The sequence below is a fragment of the Orcinus orca genome, chromosome 5 (assembly GCF_937001465.1).
Source record: "Orcinus orca chromosome 5, mOrcOrc1.1, whole genome shotgun sequence".
NCBI classification, from domain to species: Eukaryota; Metazoa; Chordata; class Mammalia; order Artiodactyla; family Delphinidae; genus Orcinus; species Orcinus orca.
In genome coordinates this window covers 109677938-109701066 of record NC_064563.1, presented here as the reverse complement: position 1 = coordinate 109701066, position 23129 = coordinate 109677938, and the positions used below count along the sequence as shown (strand labels likewise).

General features: G+C 34.4%; 1 pseudogene; it reads right to left on the bottom strand.

The window, feature by feature from the left end:
• Nucleotides 1–17635: 17635 nt before the first annotated feature.
• Nucleotides 17636–18991, bottom strand: LOC101273631 (eukaryotic translation initiation factor 3 subunit E-like; annotated as a pseudogene).
• Between the last annotated feature and the right edge of the window lie 4138 nt (nucleotides 18992–23129).

Below are 23129 nucleotides of genomic sequence, written 5' to 3'. Positions count from 1 at the left end.
ATTCTGAAATGGAAAATTTGTTGATGGAGAGAAGGCTGAGAATCCAGATCTGGACATGCTAAGTTTGAGATGTGCATTAAACACTCAAATGGAAAAGTTGACCAGGCAGTTGGATGTAGAGCTGTGCAGTTCAAAAGACAAGTCTGGTCAAGATGTATAACATTTGGGAGTAGAAGGCATTTAAAACCATAAGGCCAGATAAAGCAACAAACACATTATAATGGGTAGAGAAGAGACCAAGGACAGATCCCTGAAGCACTTAAGAGGGTGAGGAGAAAAGAAGAACCAGGAAATGTGACAGAGAAGGTGCAACCAGTGAGGGAGGAGGGAGAGCAAGGGAATGAGGTGTCTAGAAGCCAAATAAAAGAAGTTTAATAGGGGCTTCCCTGGTGGCGCAGTGGTTGGGAGTCCGCCTGCTAATGCAGGGGACACGGGTTTGTGCCCCGGTCTGGAAAGATCCCACATGCCGCGGAGCGGCTGGGTCCGTGAGCCATGGCCGCTGAGCCTGCACGTCCGGAGCCTGCGCTCCGCAACGGGAGAGGCCACAAAAAAAAAAAAAAAAAAAAAGTTTAATATAGTAGGAGAGAGTTTTGGCTCTGATAGTGCTCCTAGGGCAAGTATGAGAATAAGTAAGAAGTGACTGTTGGATTTAAAGTGAGGAGGACATAGGTGATCTTGATGAGAACAGTTTCCATGGAGTATTATGGAGGAAAACTTGGCCCCAGTGGAATGAAGGGATAATGTGAGAAGAATTAGAGTGAGTGTGTATAGGCCACTTTTTCCTGGAGTTCTGCTGAAAGGAGAGTTAAAAAAAGAAGAAAAAAAAAAGTGAGTGGTACTCCAGGAGAAGGTGGGAAAGGGTTCAAAATAAGTTTTTCTTTTAAAATGAGAAAAATAATATATGGTTTGAATAGTAATTGAAGTTAGCTAAAGGGAAGCAAAAATGTGGTGTAAGAAAGAAGGGGGAATTGTGATGCTCATGAGAAAGAAAGGAAATGGGACATCCTTTAGTCAGATCTATGAAAAAATGAGTTCTGGAAATAGGCAGAAGGGCAGAATATGTGAGGGCAGGTGAGGTTAGTCATGATTAGTGACAGTCTGCAATAATCCCTTTTGACGACTGAGGAAATGGAGTAGGGATGGGAGGGGATAGGTCTGGAAGGATCAAGGCTAATGTTCATGAATTTCAGGTGAGAACAATCAGGGTGGTTGTTTTCTCTGCTCATGTTCATCTGATTGGGCACAGGAAAAGAGTAGGAGAAATTGTGGATTTAGGTGGTTATTGACTAGACCATGAAGTGGCAAACAAAGCAAAACAAAAAAAAGATTTTTATCCAATTGTTCTCATTTAACATTAAGTCATAAGCCTTTTCTGTGTTATCAAATATCATTGTAAACGTTTTAATGTCTGTAAATTGTTGGGCTGCACCCCACAGACCTGTAAGCCCATCCTCGAGATGGGAGACAGCGACAGAGACATCAACGGTTTATTGGGTAGGGAATCCTACCTGTCTGAAGCAAAAGGTCCTACAGCAACAGCCCATCATGTATGGCAGGCAGGCAGTCAGGCAGGACAGCAGGACGGCAGGACGGCAGGATGGCAGGACGGCAGGACAGCAGGCAGGACACGATAGCAAGCTTACTTGGGGGAGAAAGAGGTTACCATTTATAGAGGGAATTGACCTCAGGTTGGCTCATCAGTTACCTGAGAAACCAGTGGCTGGGGCAGGGGGCAAGCATGTTGGCAGTTACTGATTAAGCCCAACAATGAAGAGGATTGGATAGTCCTGTGAGTAGGGTGTAAGTGAAGCAGGGTCTGGTGGAGCAGAAGGTGTACAGAGAGCAAGAGAACAACCATCTTGAGTGGCCTGACCATCCATAAATAAATACATGAACAATAGGTTTAAATATTTCCCTATTGTTGGAGTGTTTTAAATGTTTTGACTTATTATGTATACTATTTCAATAATTATTGAATTTAAGGATCAAAATTGAGAACCAATTGAAAGAAGAAAGGTATCTAAAATCACAAAAGAAATTGCAAAGGAATTGCAAAGGAATAAATTATTTTAGTGAAGAAGCTATTGCTATAAAGCAATTCATTCCACAAAATTCAGTGGCTTCAAAAACAGCAGCTAATTTTTCACTCATACATCTGCAATTCAGGTAGAGCTTGATGGGAATATCTTTTCCTGCTTCAACATCCATCATACAAAGCAACTTTGACTGGAAAAATTACTTCCAAAGTGGCACCATTTACTTGGCTTTTGTTGCTGACTGTTGGCTAGCGGCAGAGCTGAAGATATTTGAAAGATTATAATATATCTTAGAAATCAATATTTCATGATGGATATAAATTCAGATTTGACTGGAAGAGTTTTCATATATTCCGTTTGTCCAAAAAAAGCCTTTTAAAAACTTAATTCTACTTTTCTTGGACAATTATTTTTTGCCTCAGTTGTGTTGGAATTTCTTTCCTATCTCTTTTTAGTATACTTTGCTCTTCTTTGTATGGCCTATTAATATGAATACTTATTTATTTTCATTCTCTATTTATAAATATGAAAATTTTCAAAACTATGCTTGTACCTCTGAATAGAGTTTTGGACATATACAGCTTACCATGATGTTGGCTGCTAAATAATCAGTCATCATAATTTGCTATTTTATACAGTACTTTCTAGCAGAGATTTGCTTTGCTTTGTTCCTTTTCTGTGTTTATTTTCAACTTGAGGTGTTTTTTTTTAACATCTAACTTTGATGATTTAATTAAAAATGGAAACTAAAACTTCTTCTTTGAGAAATACACTGACGTTTTATTTGTGATGTGATCAAAGTTCACATTTTTTGAAGAATTTTTCATGAACCCTTTATATGAAGGTGTATTCTCAATTTTTAGTTGCTAGGTTTAATGTTTCCCCTTCAATTTAACCTAGTGATTACTCAAATATTTTCTTTTATTCTAAGTGTATTACACCAATTACTTTATTGGCTAAAGTTTTTAATATGTAACAAAATCTTTACAACAGACTGATGGTTGAGAAATGATATATAACAACAACTCTTGTAGAAATGCAATATTTTCATTCCAATTAATAATCTGTTACTGGGCTTCCCTGGCGGCACAGTGGTTGAGAGTCCGCCTTCCGTTGCAGGGGACACGGGTTCGTGCCCCGGTCTGGGAAGATCCCGCATGCCGCGGAGCGGCTGGGCCCGTAAGCCATGGTGGCTGAGCCTGCGCATCCGGAGCCTGTGCTCCGCAATGGGAGAGGCCACGACAGTGAGAGGACCGCGTACCGCAAAAAAAAAAACAGTACCACACACAAAAAATAATAATAATCTGTTACTATACAATTAGTATTTGGGAAAATATAATCTGAAAAATCCATTCACTGTAAAGCCGTACAAACAACTTAAAAGACCATTTTATGATTTCTTTATTATTGTGGAATAGAAAAGATATCAATCTCTTACACCTAGAATCACTCTGTGCCCTAATCCTAAATTATATATTGCTTCTGGGTGTTAGAAAATTTTATATATGAATTTGATTTATCTCTCCCTAATAGTTAAAAATACTTAGGAAATACTCTTTGAATGTATGAAGACCTAAAATGACAGTTCTTTTATTCACAGGATGCCTCTTCCTACACATGCAGCATCTAATGTTTAATGGTATCTCTTTTGATAAAGCACATCTTCAATATTCATGATTTTATGATTTCATCAATTGTACAAATCATTTTATCCACCTGGATATAAAGTATAAAAGAACTATATTAATCATGTCATTAATAGCACTGCAGTCTGAACATGTTTTTTGAAATCACATATCCTGTCTTTTGACTCTCATTTTGCAGAATAGACCTCAGGATATATTTTTACACTGTTATTGTAATTTTCATTAGAAGAGTATTATTTAGTTCTGTTAATACTTTAGCACAGGAACTATTAATTAAGTAATCATGTTTCCTAAGTTTCTTATTGATAAGTTAAAAAAATTAAATGACATATCTGTATGAATTATTACCAAAGTCACAACTATTTGACCTTCATCATTTGGAAACTAAGAAAATGACTCAGGATATTTCTCTTGATCACGAGAATGCTTTCTCTGTGAACTTCATTAACATAGGTATTTTTCTGTCTTCTGGTTTGGAATTACACTTGTCACAACTCATTTTCAGTGTGAATTAAACGCTTCCTAGGTAATATAAATAGATATATTCTTGCAGGCAGGGCTCACTAATAGCTAACTATTCTTACTGACCAGCCTCCATGGTAGAATTCGTGAGGTTTGTAGGTATATTTTAATGTCATTTCAACAAATGAACCTCTACCAAGAATAAGCCTAGATTGTAGAGATGGTTTACTGGGCTGCCTGAACTATTGGAAAAGTGAAATAGATCTTTTTTGTTTGTTTGTTTGTTTTTTAACAAATCATGTTTATATTTTAAGTTTACTATTATTATTTGTAACTTCATTTTTTTCTTTTATTATAGCTCTAAATATTATTTTCATCTTCAGTCTTCAGCAGGATACTTTTTCCCCTCAAATGTAACTATGTACTATATCAGAGAGTGAATCATTTTTATTGCCATAAAGCACTATATTTAATTCCCCCAAGTAAAGTCATATAGTAAAGACAAGTTTTATTACATTCTCTATTCTAGAATTTAAAATACTAGTACTTTGTTAATAGTACTGCTGTAGTATTTGTCAGTTTTTAAAGACCCAATGTCCATGTGGGAAACTTTAATGTTAACCTTATATTCCTTCCAAAGAAATCTACACATCTTGACAATTACACAAACACACATACACACACATGATATCTCTGCAACCGAAAATGTAATCTAAATATGTGTCAGCATGTACTGTTATGAGTTAGATCTGTGACAGCAGATTCTTGACTAGAATCCTGTGTTCTCCATTTAGTACCTGTTTATCCTTTTGTAAGCTACTAAATTTTTCCAATTTTTGAAATTCTTACCTGTTCAATGGGGTTTTTACCCAGGAACACTGTGAAGATTTAGGGAGATAACATACAAAAAGGATGAGGTCCTAGTACTATGTAAGCAATTGCTTTATATTAACTATTTATTGTGGTATTTTTTCATATCAATGTACTTTTAAACGGAAGATAAGGATATATGCATATATATGTCTTTGTAAAAAAAAAAAGTTACCACAATTTAAGCAGTATCATGATGAATATCACAAGGAAATCTAAACAGGCTCTAGGTATTTCAAGAAGAGAAGATCATTTTTAAGTGATGCTTTCTGAAAGGACTCCATGAATGAATAACATCCTTCCCAGTCACTGAAACAGATTCACAAGTTTATTTTGTTATTAAAATAAAATATATGGATAACTGATTGGCTGACCAAAGTGTACTTTCAATAACACTAGAATTAGTACATATTTTTGAATTAAGAATGGATTTAATTCAATGTATATAAGCTTTATAATTTAATTCTCTATTATCTCTGAGTCCTTCAGGTGTGTTTGAGATGCAAAGTACAATTGTTTTTTAAAGTCACAGGTTAAAAAGTATGTGAAATACTTTAGGAAACATTTCAATTGGTTGCTGCACAGATAATAACCTTCAGCATGTGGTCGTGAATTAAATGCAAAATAACATCAGGAGCCCTGCTTCAAGAAATAATTAGGCCTTCTGCAGAGCCATTCAGTAAAATTACATTATGGTGTTCAACTGAGAGGAGCTGTGTAGAATCGTATTTGTAAAATATAATTGCAGGGACAGCTGGCCTGAAAAAGGACGAATCTTAATAATACACGTTGCTGAGGTTGTTGGTTGTTTATTGCCCATTATGAGAGTGGTTGATGAGAAGAACAGTCATCTGTTGCATGGGAAAGAGAGATGAATTCAGGAAAATGATGATGTAGCTTCTCATGCAGTTTAACTGAATTTTAAAGTGAAATGTATTGTTAGCCATGCAAGCAACATGCCTGGAGGATTTGTGCTCCTTGCTCCCACTCCTGAAGCTTCAAATCTTCTCTGTGGCCTTTCTCAGTTGGCTTCTTCTTTTATTTTCTTAACTTTCTTCTTGTAATGTAAACATGGGAAAGAGAAAGTGGTGGAAGAACAAAGGAAAAGCATACAAAATAGCTCCACCCCTTCTGCATAAAGCTTTAATAGGGAAATGGTACCACACTGAGATTTTTTGAATAGATTGATAATAGCATGTTCATTTAAACCAAATGGGGAGCCACTGTATGTTTTGCCATTTTAAAGTCAATTTCACTTTTACTTAAAGGCCTTCTAGACTTTTTTTCCACCCTTTGTCAAATAGGATGATTGATTTTATCAACATAGTGTTTCAATGCCATTATAAACTTACATGTGCTAAAATAAATGTCTTGACACCCTCAGGATCATGAATTATACAGATTATCACATGAAGTGTGGAGGCTAGTATTTCATATACAATTTACTGTCATGTGAATTAAATCAAGGGAAGAAAAAGAAAAAATTTTGGTTGATTATCAACTCCACAGAGAGCTATAAGATTTAATATGACATTCAAAAGCAAGTTAATTTTTAAATGGCTTTTGATTATACAAGTGAATATCAAGTAAATATTTGAGGTAATTATCCCTTAAAACCAAAACATTAATAAATGCATTTTATTAGTCTTTATTGAGAACTGAATATTTCTATATTGAAATGAATGTCTATATTAGACAATGCCATAATACCTTTCTCTTTTAAAATATTGGGGTGACATAGTTTTATTTCTAAAAACAAAATTTGTAATTTTCAGGTAAAATATCTAAAGACAAAGTTTTAATTCTTCAGCAAATATTTATTGAGGCACTGTGTGAGAGTCACTGTTCTATGCAGTAAACAAAACACAGTACACTCAGGGAAGTGATATGCAAAAGTGAAGGTGGACATTTGTAATGTCAGCAGTGATAAATGTAACAAGAAAATTAAGCAGAGTAAGGAGATCGGTAAAGCATGTACACACAGGTTGGTCAGGGAAGTCCTCTCTGAAGAGGTGACATTTAAGCAGGGCCCCATCTTTGATTCTGGTGGGTTTTTTTTGCAGAATTATTTAATATTTTTATTATTCTGAAATTGAGGGGAAGCCAAAGCTGCCAGAAAATTGTAAGATATACACAGAGGAATTCTGTTCTATCACAGGAAACCAAGTCAGATGACTTGGGTATATGTATAGATGAGATTCACAGAATGTTTTTATTAACTTCACTTATACAGAAAATATGATTTAAATGAAGCAGTGGGAGATATTAGGAACCGGTTTTTGAGTTATTATATCTTATGATCTTATGGATCAAGAATTCAGGAAGAGCTCAGCTGGGCTATTCTGTCCTGTGTGGTTTCAACTAAGGCCACCTTGGTGTTCAGCAGAAGACAGGCTCATCTGGAAGGTCTAAGGTGTCTTCATTCACATCTGGAGCCTTGGTATGGATGACTAAAAGGCTGAGGTTGGCCAGGGGCTGCCAAGGAGGGTGACTATACGTGCCAGTTAGCATGGCAGGCCCAGGGTTGTCGGGATTCTTGTGTGGTGGCTCAGGGTTACTCAAGAGAATGTTCCAAGAAACAGTAGGTAGATGTTTCTAGCCTCCTAAGATCTAGACCCAGCACCTGCCCACAGCATCATTGTGGCTGTATGTTATTGATCAAAGTGGTCACAGTACACACACAGATTCCTAGGCTCCAATTCTTCATGTAAGCAGAGTCAAAGAGTTTGTGGCTACATTTAATCTGCCATAATATCCGTTTTAAAAATGACAAAATTTACTCAAAAACAGTGATAATAAGCAAACGAACCTAAAGTGATTGGATAGCTCTATAGATTTGTTGCATTTGGTGTGGGTGTATGTTTGTGTGTATAGTATTTGAACCAAACCTAAAATGATATTGGTGTCATAAGAATATGGCATTTTCCCAGTTGTATACTTTAGAACCCATAAATTAAAATCCGGTCAGAGAAACATTATTTAATTATATATTGAGTGTAGTGACATGAATCTACGAAATACAGCAAAAATTAATGCACTATTGGTGTTTGTCTTATAAAAGGGGATTTATAGATGGTTTATTTTCACCTCAATGCTGATTTTAGGATCTTTCAACTCTTATATAAAAGATACAATGACCACTCATTGTGACATACTGATCTTTATTTTTAAATTCCCACTGAAAAAAATTGTAAGCATGATGCCCATATTTGACTTAAAGGCTGTGTCGTATCTGCTTGAGAATTAATTTGCAAACCATTGTTTTGGTAGCCCTGAGCTGTCAATCCAGTCAGTATGGTCTCTGCTTCTGGTGTCTTCTTTGATAGATAATTCTAAGTTCCAAGCAAATCACTCAACCAATTTTACCTACGGTAGCAATAAAATCATCCTAGTATTTTCCCTAACTGTGGTACATTTTTTATTCACGTTCGTTCACTAGGTCTACTTTAATAGGACAGATAAGATCACTTAGAATATCCATGGAAGTACTTAATTTAGGGATTAAGGATTTATAATAATTGGGACCTAATGGTAGTTATGAGTTAATATTTTTAAATTAATATTTTCTATGTAAAAATGCTTTATCTAAGATATTTAAATAGCCAAACTTTTACTGTGATATTGTTATATCTTTGTTAAATTAACATTTGTTAAGTGGAGCACAGGGTACTGAATGGTGAGTTATGGTTCAACTACAGACCACAAGAAAGTTGAACTAGAGAAGATTATTACTCACAGGTCCTGGCGGAAGTACATGGCACTCTCAAGAAGTTACATGGATTTCTCCAGATATATACCCAGGAGTGGGATTGCAGGATTATATGCTATTGCAGCACTATTTACAACAGCCAAGACATGGAAGCAACCTAAATGTCCATTGGCAGCTGAATGAATAAACATGTGGTATATATACAAAATGGAATACTACTCAGCCATAAAAAAGGATGAAATAATACCATTTGCAGTAATATGGATGGACCTAGAGATTATCATACTAAGTGAAGTAACTTAGAGAGAGAAAGACAAACATATGATACAGCTTATATGTAAAATCTAAAAAAAATGATACAAATGAACTTATATACAAAACAGAAATAGACCAACAGACATAGAAAACAAATTTATGCTTACGAAAGGGGAAAGTAGAGGGTGGGAAGGATAAATTAGGAGCTTGAGATTAACATGAACACACTACTATATATAAAATAGGTAAACAGTGACCTACTGTATAGCACAGGGAACTATACACAATATCTTGTAATAATGTATAAGGGAAAAGAATCTGAAAAATTATATATATATATATATATATGTGTGTGTATATATATATATATATATATATATAGGGAAAAGAATCTGAAAAATAATATATATATGTGTGTGTGTGTATATATATATATATAACTGAATCAGTTTGCTGTACATCGGAAACTAACACACCATTGTAAATCAACTATACTTCCATTTAAAAAAATTAAATTAAAAAAAGTTACATAGAGAGATCAAGACAGAGTGCAGGCAGAGAAAGAGGCAGGCCCTGGAGCACATGCTTTTGTTAGGGTTCCTGGGAGAAGTGCTTTGGGGTTCCCAGGCTAAGGCAAGATTGGTTAATTCAATTCAAAAGCGTGGGGTTTTGGTAAGCTCTACAGGGGTCTTATCTAAAGGGAGCACACGGAGAAGGCAGTGAGAGGTGGGAAAGATTGTTGATCAAAAGAGCTGTTGGGGAAGTATTATCAGAAACTTAATTTGCTTGTGACTCTGCGGACTGTTATTTGGGGCACTTTCATTAGGGGCTAGTGTCAGTTTAATACCCCCATAGGCTACTTAACAAAACAAAATGGATGCAGAGGCAACAATACCATAGGGTAGCTTAGCTAAACTCTCAACATATATATTAAATAACAAAATGTAAAATTCTAGAACAGTGTTGGCTCCACTATAACAGTTTTCTGAATTATCTAAATTCTGGTCTGTTTGGACAGCAAGATTTATATTTTTCCTGAAATCACTTGAGGTTTAGCAGGGATTCCTATTTCTTTATATTTAGGAAAATCTGAAGATAGCTACGTGTGCTATTCTGAATGCAACACACTTGCTTTTGACATTTTCTTTCATTTTTTTCCATGTGAAGTCCCTCTGACACTAGGTGTGACTAGAGCCTATATTAATAGGATCTTTTAAGACAACTTCTCCTAACTTATTTTTAAGGTAAAGAACCTGGAAGACATATGTCTGCATGAGTTGGAAAACAAAAGTTCCACTTGCATTTTTGCTCATTAAACATACAAAAATTATTCAGAAACTGACCCAAGACTCATGCCAGTTGGAATAAATTAAAAAGGAAATGACTTTCTTTCTCCTTGTGCTGGCCTTATGGAACAGTCTCATTTACTCTTCAAAACATGTTATAAAGTTTGATCTTGACCAGGAAGTTGAGAGAACGTAATCACAGTCTGTTCTCTTTGAACTGGCTGGGTCTGCCAGCCAACTTCTCTTCTGGCATTCCCAGACTCAAATTAGTCTTGTGATTAATTAATAACCACTTTAATTCCTTTCTTGAAAAGCATGATAAAAAATATCATATCCCAACATTTAAATGCCTAGCATTTAATGTCATATAATCACCTGAAGGTGAAAATAATATCTGCCTGGCTTGATTTCACAGTTACAGGAATATCTGGGTCTAGATATTTGGGAATATTTGAAAGCCTAATGAAATTTTGGGGTTTTATTTTTTTTCAAAGTTATTCTCTTTTTTTCTGGGCTTTGGCATTAGGTAAGTCTATCTAGAGATGATTTGATAACAAGTGATTTTTATAGGAAGCACTCATAGCTTTGAGCAATTTATAGGAAACATTCATAGCACTGAGTGTTCTTTTAGATTTACCCATTTTATTTTCTAGAACCCAAAGGTAATTTTTATAGTGGTGGATCCATGAGCATTAAAAAATAAGTGTTAATCCTTATTGAGTTGCTACTCTAAGTGCTTCTTTGTGTATTAACTCATTTAATCTTCATGATACCCCTATGAGGAAGATACTTTTTTGAAGAGGAATAAGGAGTCATCCCCAAATATAGATGGGGATTCTGACCCAGAGAAGGTCACAAAGCCAGTAAATGGTAGAATCAGGATTTGAAGTCAGCCTGTTCAGCTTGCCTGGTCCTTATCTGCAATATTGTTCTTCCTCTCTATATTAGATTTAGGAAGAACTATCTGTAGAGATTCAGTGGCCTTAGGATAACTCATAATAGAACCAACATATTCAAAATTGCTTGATATGAGTCATTATGTAATTTTCAAGTTTTCAGGTCTATGAACTTTGTTTATGCTAAACTCAATACCTTAGAGCATGTAGGAATATATAATCATAACCTCTTTTGGCAATGGACACTCCTATTCATAATTTCCCATGTACAATATACGAGAATCATTTGGACAGAAATATATGTATATATATGCATATAATAGGAAAATGTTATTATGATTATTATATTTTAAAATATAATTTTCCTTTTAAGTTTACCTTGTTTGGAGGAGTTTCTAGAAGGAAAAAAAAAATAAGTCAAATTACATTTTAGAATTTCTTTTTCCTAAATTAATGTTTTACCCTCAGTGACCTCATGAAGATATTCCAGAAAGGCTGGGGTCGGGGGACATCTTTAAAAGTTAGAAATATTTCATGTATTTTGGTGTTCAACACCATGGACTTTCAAGTGACTGAAGCATTGCTAAGAAAAAGTAAAAATCTGATGTCAAAACAGTAATTGGTTTTTTTGTGTGTGTGTGTGATACGCGGGCCTCTCACCGCCGCGGCCTCTCCTGCCGCAGAGCACAGGCTCCGGACGCGCAGACCCAGCGGCCACGGCCCACGGGCCCAGCCGCTCCGCGGCACGCAGGATCCTCCCGGACCGGGGCACGAACCCGCGCCCCCCCCATTGGCAGGCGGACCCCCAACCACTGCGCCACCAGGGAAGCCCTGCTTTTTTTTATATTTGCAACTGATCATAGAACTTAAGAGAATTTTGATCTTATGGATATGTCAAACACATAGTATTAGATATATAGCCAAATTTACTTTAGGAAATTTTCAAGATGATTTTAAAATCATCTTAAAATTAGTTTTTATATTATAGACCATGGAAATATTTCTTAAATATAACGACAGAAATAGCAAGATAACATTTTTCAAATTGGCTGTTTCTTAAAATTTGTTAAACAAAGACTTTCTTGTGGAATTAAAAAAAAATTAACACATCAGCAAAATATGCTAGCTAACTTTTAGCATGTGTGAGATGACTAGCACATTTTACTTAAATTGCTATTACACAGTGTGGTGTTTCTGCTCTGACTACCTAAGGTTTGGACTTATTAAAGTATAAATTCAAGAAATTTTTATTTGAAAGAATAATAACTAGGTCCCCAAATAGGTCCTCCTTATGATCTCCTCAGAAGTGAACAGTTTTTTCTTTTTTTCCAGGTTGTTTAGCTTTAGCATTTGGTCAGTGAATCAATAAATATAGGAGTTATAACTTCTATGGCTATTGTAAAACATTCAATGCTTGGTGTGGATATAAAAGAGCAGGAGATTTTGAGACTTCATCTTGCCAATGTTTTGTGAGAACATCAGAATGTCCCTGAGGCTGCGACCATATGTTTTTCATCTTGAGTCTAGCACATTTTCTGACACATAGTAGGCAGTTGAAAGTATTTGTTGAATGGAAAAATGACTGAATGGCTGAATGTACTAAACTGTTCCTGCTTAACATTTACAGGTTATTTTTAAAACTGTTAGAGTGAGGAATATACTCATTGAAAACAGCAGAAAATATTTTCTTTTCACAAATCTCCAAGGATTTTTAATAGGTATGTTAGTTCCCCAGTGTGCCAAAAGTTTTAGTCACTGTTCTCTTTTTAATACAAGCATCAAGGAAGTCTTTGGTTAAATCTCAAAAAACTTAAATTTGTTTTTCCAATTGTTCTCTTTGCAGAAATGTTAATTCACATGTTGAATTTTCCATTGTTTACATATCATTAACAGCTTTTATGCATGATGACTGACAGTTACAAGCAATTTTTCTTAAAACATTCTACCTATTGAATATCATGTAACCATTATTTTATTTTACATAAACTTCTCAACAACTCTAAGATGTAGGTATTATAATTATCATTCCTATTAACCTAGGCCTAGAGTTATTAAAGAATCTGACCTAGTTTGTTCCACTATTAACGGGGCCAAACTTGTCAGATTTGAAATTGTTACTATGGTCTTTGACAAGGCTATTTTTGCTGGCATTGTAGTATGTGTATGTATGTACCACATTCATTGCTTTAATGTATTTTTTTAAATAATTGGTTCCTAAGTTATGTATAATCAATTTAGAGCCCTTGCTTTAGCAAATTCATTCCTTTACCTTTAAGTCTAGAATCAAAAGTACATGGCTGGAAATGTCAATTTTTCAGAGTATTTTATACAAATAATATAACTTATTTTTTATATTTGAAAATCTATCATATTTTCTTTTAGGTTTCCACATTCTTAAGCATATATGTCCAGAGATATAAAAGCTTGAGGAATAAAAACAAATTTTACTTTGAAGCACCAGATTTGTTTTTCATATGTTAAAGTCTTTGATTTGTTTTGTTTTCCTGATTCCCCAAAATGCTTACATAGTCCTGCCTGGATACAGACAGTTGTTTATGATATTCTAGTATTTTTCAGGCAAAGAAAAGTTTCTTTTTTTTTTTTCATACTTTTCTTTTACTAATGTAAGTCAATATACCACTAAAAACTGTACAAGAAATACTGAATTAAGGAACAAATCGAAACCATTATTGTTTAGAGATGAGTAGAAAACACATGTATTTAAATCACCAAAAAAAGTGCTCGTATTACTTCTTCAATTGGGACAATTCAGATATGACTAGTGATGGAGCAGACTCTCTGAGAGCCGTAATTTTATTCCCATTATGTCATTTGGATGCTCTTAGCTGCTTATGTAGCAGAGAGCCACATCATGACCATAGAACAGACTGTTTCTTATCAAAAGCAGCAGCACTATAACGTATTCTCCATAAAAAGAGAGGCAAAGTACTGCCATGTTTGCATTCTCATTATTTTTATAGCTGCTTCTATTTTCAAAGTTGAATATTCATCAGGGTGATTATTATATCCAATGCAACAGAAATAACTATACAAATCAAAAGTTATTTTTATTATTGTAGAAATGTAACAACTGATTTAGGAGCTTAATATAAAACTCTAATTCTATTATAGTACTCTTATATCCATATTTTTGCTTTAGACTGTCTAGATGGACAAATAAATTGACCACTTTAATCAATATGTCACATTTATAAGTCAATAAAATTCATAAATTTATATGGATGGATTTCCCTGATTGTTTATGCAGATAATCAATCCTTTAGTCTATCTACATATTTATGAAGTAAATTAGAGAATAAATGAATGAACTAAGCCTACTTCAGCTGTTCGTGAGAAAAGCCAAATCAATGAGGCAGTGAGACCATAGTGAGAGACCATGGATGCCCATTTGAATATTATAGGTCCTAAGAGAGAAAATCTTTTCCTTATTTTAATTATTGATGTTCATTGGCATAATTTGAAAATTATTGATTTAGGAGTCAGAGGCCTGATTGCTGGTTGGTTCTGCCATACAATACTGTGTGACCTGTTGTCATTTATTTAACCACATTAGATCCCAATTTCATCATGGAGACCATCACAACTTTCTTTGACTCATAACTTTGTGGTGACTATCAAAAGATATAAGATACTCTGCAAAAAATAAAAACATTGTAAAAACTGCAAAGAGCCTTAATAATAGATTTTTCTTATTAACATAAAATCAAAAATTATCTGGAATTTGCCTCATTTAGATGGAACCCTAAACCCCAGTAGCCTGTTTCTTTTTAAACCTTCGTAATTTTCCATGTCTACCCCAAGAATAGCAAATAGGAATTTTCCTTGAGGAGTTTACAGATCATAGCGATTAACAAGGCAAGTGAGCATCTGTCATTAGATCAGATGACTAAACTAAAACCATTATTTCAGATTGCCTTAGGTCTCATGTACTCAAACCAGCAGCAGTAGTCTTGTGTGTATGTGTGTTATGTGCACGAGCTTCTTTGGGCTTGTGTGAATTTTTGCCTTTATAATAAATATATATTATCCTTTCAACAAAATATATAAAATTTCAACTTCTGAATAATCCACTACATGTTGGAACTATTCTTAGCCAGTACTCTACGTCTTAGAGGAAACCTCTCACACAAAAAAAATAGATTTATGTTTCCCACAGGACAGCAGAGCTGGAAGACATTATACAGAAGAAACAACTAGTTTGTTCAAAAGGACCAGTATTGAAAAGACACACATTTTATGTTATCATGTAGAAATGATGAATGATACTTCTTGTAGATGGTATCAGATAACAATAAGAGGAAGCATATCTGACAGCTACAATATTGAGCCCAATTAGACAAAATGGGACAGCAGTACCTAATGGACAGCACACATCTGTTGTTACAATGTGAAGTACTCCATGGAATTTGAGAATTACCCAAGAAAGTGTAGGGAAATTTCACACAATCTGACTTTGTCTCTAGTTGATATTTCAGTTGCAGAGACACCATAAACCTGTTTTGATGCTGGAGTAACAACACTCCACCAAAAATATCTAAGTATCATAAAACGAATGTTGTGATTACTAGAAAGAAAGAAAATGTTGTATATTCAAGACAGAAATAACTTTGTTTTCCAAGTAGTTAACTAAAAGAATATATACTATTTCTTTTGTTGCAAAAGTAGATTCAGTCTTGAAATATAAAAATAAAATTCAGAGATACAAATGGCAAGGAACTAATTTATGATGACATCATAGATATGTACTCTTTATTAAGAAACTAAAAAATGACAGTGTTTAAGTTGTGCTGGGCTTCAGCAGCTGTGATTGTATTATTATAATCAGCTATCTAATTATGTTGGAATGGTGCAAATTTTTTTATGTTTAATAGCTCAGTGGTCAAGATACCCAAAACTAGCACAATTAGAGATTTGAAAATGAAAGTAACTTAGTCTAAAACTTTTTAGAACAATATACATATATTTTTGTAAACTAATGTAAAACTGATTTTAGTATTAATCTGTTGTTCAGTTTCAACTACACCTATTTGGAGAGTTGTGACTACTTTCCTATTTGGAGAATTGTGACTAAAAATAAATTAATTACCCTTTCTTTAATCAGCACGTTTAACCCAAGAAACTTCATTTACAGTGTCTAGTTTTAAAATAAACCACAATGCAATGAACAAATATGATAACTGAGTACTGAACCTATATTCTAAAACCTCTGATATATTTTTTTCTCTGATGTTAGGAACAATGAAGTAAAACTTAAGAAATATATGTAAGAAATATACAAAAAGATGTTGCAGTATTTTCTTCTATAAAATTGGCAAACAGTGTTTACTGTGAAGCCAATAAGGGCATTTGGTATGATCTCCATCATACCACTTTTTTTTCCAGCATGCTTTCAAGTTTCCCTAAGTTACACATGCTATTTGGGAAAGAGAAACATAGGCAAATTTAGTAGCATAATTGGAAATGAATGGGTCATCACGTGTGGTTGTAATATAAAATATTTTAGGAGTAAAGCAAGTAAAGCATAATGGTTTAGATCTGTTGCTCTCAAACTTTAGTGCACATCAGAATCACTCAGTAGTGACTCCTGAGTGGGCCCAAGGATTTTTATTTCTAACAAGTGACAAGGTGATGTTAATACTTCTGAATCAGGGAGCATACTTTGAGAACTACTAGTTTAGAGGTCCATTAGTTGCTAATTTTACTTCTGAATTAAAGTTAGTTACAGAATGTAAAAAATTTTATTGCTTATAATTAGTAGAACAAGATGTTCAATTTTAGCCTAATGTTAAAATCCTATGAGTGAAAGGGTAATTGAAAATAAACTTAAAGGGTATATTGAGAACAGATTTATTACAGTGGAGTCTGCAGTTCATATGACTGTATAACAGAGTGCCTGCTCAGAGCCCTAAAGATGAAAGCACTGTTGATATTGGCATAAGACCAAGACACTCCTAAGAGCAATAACTAAAGCAACAATCAGTGCTTGTTGATATGTTATAGTAACATATCAACAATACACCCCAAATGGAGACTAGAGGAGCAAAGCAACACCATGTGACAAAGTTAAAGGAGATGCTGTGTAAGAAGAGACAAAAGAAAGGTTTTTGAAGTCTCTATTTGAAGAGTGACTACAAATGGTCATGAATTGGTACATAGATCAAGGGTATCCAGCTGAAGTGGATAGGGGGAGTTAAAAGTCCACCTCCAATCCTTGCACCCAGATACCTGACATTGAGGCAGGGGTACAGTTTTAATTGCACAAAATCATCATTTGTCCAAATGGTACATCTTTTTCTATTTCATCTCCCTACTTCAGGAGTCTATGTTTTATTATTTTTTATTTTATTTTTTAATGAAGCACAGCCAATTTTATTCAAAGTCTCCAAAATTTATATTTAACATGTTAATTGTTTCTATAATGTTTCATCTTTGTAAAATGGTTTTATTTCACCTTTCTTTTATAGATTTTTCTTTTTTTCTGTACAGTTCTTCAGTAGAAGCCAGAGTCCTGAGTTATACAGTTAGGAACCTCTGACCTACTATTCTGGTTTTCTTCTCAATATTCATGGCCAACACCTGGCTTTTAAATGAAAAGCTTTTGGTCTTTTCAATCACTTGCTGAAAGGGTGAGACTGCATTGTTACCCATAAGCACATGACATAATTTAGAATCAATCTTGGCATCCAGTCTTGTATTTCTAATCAAATTTACAACCCACCTTTCAGCTTCTTCTGGAGACATGTTCAGTTTATCTGCCAACATGTTAATGCTGATACACTGATGGATGGACAAAAAGTCTTAAATATGAAGAGACAGACATTTTTAATGAAGTCCTCAAGACAAGCCACCAAGAAAAAATCATTCACTAGCACTGATTCACATTCCCTCAGCTTTTTCTGAGCCCCATCAAAGTGAAAGTTAACATATAAGCATTCAACAAACTCTGTAATTGGATCTTTACATGTTTAAGACTCCTGTTGAATAACTTGGACCAGATATTTTAGCACCTGTGGCGTTTTCAAACATCTTTCTTTGTTATGACTGTTGTGGTCAAACAGTGGAGAATATGTGGACACATCGTCTGAATTGCATTAAGATACTGAGGATGGTAAAGGAAGAGATCGATAACATTATCACGCCCTTGGGGTTATTGAAGAAAACAAACAGAGACTAATGAATGAGCCGTGGTCGCTGCTGAAGAGACTGAAGTGGAGAACTCACAGAATTGTATCTATGGTCTCTTTTAGCCATGTAAGGTCTTCCATGGCTGCATCCCAATTCTGCATTAAGATTTCAGAAACCAGTTTTCCCCAGAATGAACTCAAAGCATTTCTATCCGTTGCTGGAACCAACACTCTAAAGAAGTAAAGATATTCAGCAGCTCAAGAGTAATTTCCACATTTATATAGGAATTTTGCATACCAAGAGTGTCTCTAAACATTCCTGCCTAAAACCATGCTTGTCTGCCAGGTAGTCAAATCGCATCTGACCATCCCTGTTTGACTGCATTTGCTTTGTAGTTTCTGGATCTTCAAACATCTTCACAATTGGTTCTGTTTCTGCCTGAAGCTGTTTCAGTTGTACAGCAACAGTGGTTCTTTTTTCTCTCAAGGCATGAGGAATATCATCAGAACAAAGGTTTTGGTATACATACATAGCAAAGGCTACCATGTTGTTATCACTAAGAAGATCCAATTTCCCTTGTAATGATTGTTTTTCATTATATATCTCCTTTACAGAGAGAAACTCAAGCAATGAAAAGACTAGATGCCGATCCAAAAAGTGTGCAATGTGAATAGTCAAGTCCTACTCCACCTTCTTGCCAAGGAAAAGTAAAGTGTAGGAGTCTATGTTTTAAATTTAAACCCAGTAAGCCAAGGAATTTAGGACAATTTGTTAGTTCCTGAAATATGGAAAGAAAGCAACCACAATTAATGCTGGTGCTATAGTATTGGGTTGGCCAAAAAGTTCCTTCAGATTTTAAGTTAAAAATAAGACACATTTTTCATTTTCACTAAGAACTTTATTGAACAACTTATTCACCCTTTTGTTCCACTACCTTCTGCTATTTTCCAGGCAACTTCATAATTCCATCTCCCCAAAACTTTTTTATTTTTTTGAGCAAAGAACTGTTCCAGGTGCCTTTTATAGTCATCCAGGGAATTGAATTTTTTTCCATTAAGAGAATTTTGTAAAGACCGAAATCAATGGAAATCTGAAAGTGCAATATCTGGTGAATACAGCAGATGAATCAGAACTTCCCAGCCAAACTGTAACAGTTTTTGCCTGGTCTTCAAAGAAACATGTAGTCCTGTGCTATCCTGATGGAAGATTATGCATTTTCTTTTGACTACTTCCGGACGTGTTTTGTCGAGTGCTGCTTTCAGTCAGTCTAACTGGGAGCAGTACTTGCTGGAATTAATCGTTTGGTTTTCCAGAAGGAGCTCATAATAGAGGACTCCCTTCCAACCCCACCATATACACAACATCACTTTCTTTGGATGAAGACGGCCTTTGGTGTGGTTGATGGTGGTTCACTTCATTGCCCCACAATCTCTTCCGTTCCACATTATTGTGCACTATCCACTTCTCATCACCCGTCACAATTTGTTTTAAAAACAGAATGTTTTCCTTACGTGTAAGTGGAGAATTGTATGCGGAAATATAGTCAAGAGTTTTTTTGCTTAACTTATGTGGAACCCAAACATCAAAGTGATTAACATAATCAAGCTGGTGCAAATGATTTTCAGCTCTTGATTTGGATATTTTGAGTATGTCGGCTATCTCCCACGTGTATAAGGTTGATTGCTCTCAGTTATTGTCTCGATTTGATCACTATCAAACTTCAACTGGTCTACCCGACCGTGGAGCATCATCCAGTGAGATATCTCCAGCACAAAACTTCACAAACCACTTTTGACATGTTCAATCAGTCACAGCACCTTCACCATACACTGCATAAATCCTTTTTTTGCGTTTCAGTTGCATTCTTACCTTTCTTGAAATAATAAAGCATAATATTCTGAAAATGTTGCTTTTTTCTTCCATCTTCAATATTAAAATGGCTACACAAAAATTCACCAGTTTTGATAAGTTTTTTTTTAATGCACGCTGATATGATAGCTGTCACAATACAATCTAACAAAATTGTTTCTAATGAAGTTAGACAACTAAGCACTACTAGAGCCATCTTATGGAAAAAACAAATGAACTTTATGCCCAACCCAATAACTTTATGGTTACATGAACTTAACTAAGTGGTCTAACTCCTCTAGGCTACAGTTCCCTAAAACATGAATTGAAGTTGTTGGAATGAGTAATCTCAAATGCTCTTTCATCTCTGAAGTCTAATAATCCTATGTTTAAAATAAAGTAAGAGAGCATATGAATAAAAAAGATCATGAGCATTGACACCAGGCAGATCTGGGTTCAAACCCACATTCAGAAAACTTCCTTGCTGAATGGCTTTGGATGCATCATTTAATCTCTCTGAGATTCAGTTGACTTATCTGCAAAATAGAGAAAACAATTCTTGCTTCATAAGAACAAGTAAAACTAAGGAATAATGAGTTCCAATATAAATATTCAATATTTTCTTAAAATCATTGAAGAAAAAAATTCTCCCATTATATTTCTGTCCTTGGTAAGATGAAAAATCACATAGAATGAAAAATCACACCTACCCCCATATCAAATCTCCCCTCTCCCAATACTGCAAGGTTTAAATACAATAGTTATTTAAAAAAAAAAAAAAAAGATTGGAAAGAAGGAAGGAAGAGGTAGAAAGACATGGAGAAAAGAAAAGAGAAAGGGCTGTGGGGAAAAAAAGAAATATATATTTTTAATTCCAGAAGAGAACTCTTTCTCCTTAACCCAAAATGATTAAGTTAAATCATGACAGTACAGAGATATATAGAACATATGGAAAGTTACATACTATAAAAATTAAATTGTCAACAACTATATATAAAAGGTATGACTACAAAAGGAATAAACATAAGCACTATAAGAAATATTTAACAGGTAAATACTACTTAAAATAGTTTTGGAAGTCCTAGCCAGAGCAAGTAGGCAAGAAAAATAAAGGCATCTAAATTGGAAAGGAAGAAGTAAAACTGTCACTCTTTGCATATGACATAATATTATATGTAGAAAACCCTAAAGTCTCTACAAAAAAACTGTTAAAACTAATAAATGAATTCAGTAAAGTTGGAGGATACAAAATCAATATAAAAAATCTACTGTATTTCTATGCACTAACAACAAACTCTCAGAAAGAGAAATTAAGAAAACCATTCCCTTTATAATTGCATCAAAAAGAATAAAATAAAAAAATATAAAAAAAATAAAAAGAATAAAATACTCAGGGATAAATTTAACCAAGGTGAAAAACCTGTATTCTGAAAACTATAAGACACAGATTAAAGAAATTAAAGAAGGCACAAATAAATGGAAATATATTCCATGCTCATGTATTGGAAGAATTAATATTGTTAAAATGTGCATATTACACAAAGCAATATACAGACTCAGTGAAATCCCTATCAAAATTCCAATGGCATTTTTTCCACAGAAATAAAAGATCCTAAAATCTGTGTGGAGCCACAAAAGACCCCAAGTAGACAAAGCAATCTTGAGAAAGAAGAACAAAGCTGGAGGCATCATACTCCCTGACTTCAAACTATATCATCACACACTCCCTGACTTCAAACTATATTGCAAAGCTATAGTCATCAAAACAATATGGAACTGGCCTAAAAAAAGAGACATAGATCAATAGAACAAATAGGTAGTTCCCAAATAAACTCAATGTATATGATCAATTAATTTATGACAAAGGAGCCAAGAATATACAATGAGGAAAGGACAGGCTCATCAATAAATTGTGTTGGAAAAACTGGACAGCAACATGCAACAGAATGAAACTGGACCACTGTGTTACACCATACACAAAAATTAACTCAAATGGATTAAAGACTTGAATATGAGACCTGAAACCAGAAAAGTCCTAGAAGAAAACATAGGAGGTAATTTCCTTGGCATAGTTTTTGTGATTTTTTTTTTTTTTTTTGGATTTGAAACCAAAAGCAAGGGCAACAAAAACAATAACAAAAGTGGGACTACATTAAACTAAAAAACTTCTATACTGCAAAGGAAATCATCAACAAAATGAAAAGACAACCTACTAAATGGGAGAAAATATTTTCAAATCATATATCTAATGAGGGGTTAATATCCAAAATATACGAAGAACTCATACAACTCATTAGCAAAAACAATTCAATTTAAAACTGGGCACAGGGCCTGAATAGACATTTGTCCAAAGAAGACATACAGATGGCCTACATGTACATGAAAATGTGCTCAGTGTCATTAATCATCAGGAAATGCAAATTGAAACCACAATATCACCTCACACCTGTTAGAATAGTATTATCAAAACGACAAAAGGTAAAAAAATGCTAGCGAGGATGTGGAGAAAAAGGAACACTTATATACTGTTTGTGCGAATGTAAATTGGTGCAGCCACTATAGAGTATGTAAGTCCCTCAAAAAATTAAAAATACAACTAACATATGATCCAGGAATTCCACTTCTGGGTATTTACCTAAAGAAAGCAGAAACACTAACTCAAAAAGATATATGCACCCTCATGTTCATTGCAGCATTAGGTACAATAACCAAGATACAGAAACAACCTAATTGTCCATCAATGAATGAAAGAATAAAGAAGATGTGGTGCATATTTGTATACACTGGACTATTATTCAGCAAAAAAAAAAAGAATAAAATCTTTCCATTTGTGACAATATAGGTTCACCCTGAGCATATTATACTAAGTGAAATAAGTCAGACAAAAAATGACAAATACTGTATGGTCTCCCTTATATGTGGAATCGAAAATAAAAAATAAAAAGAAGCTCATGGATACAGAGAACAGCAGATTG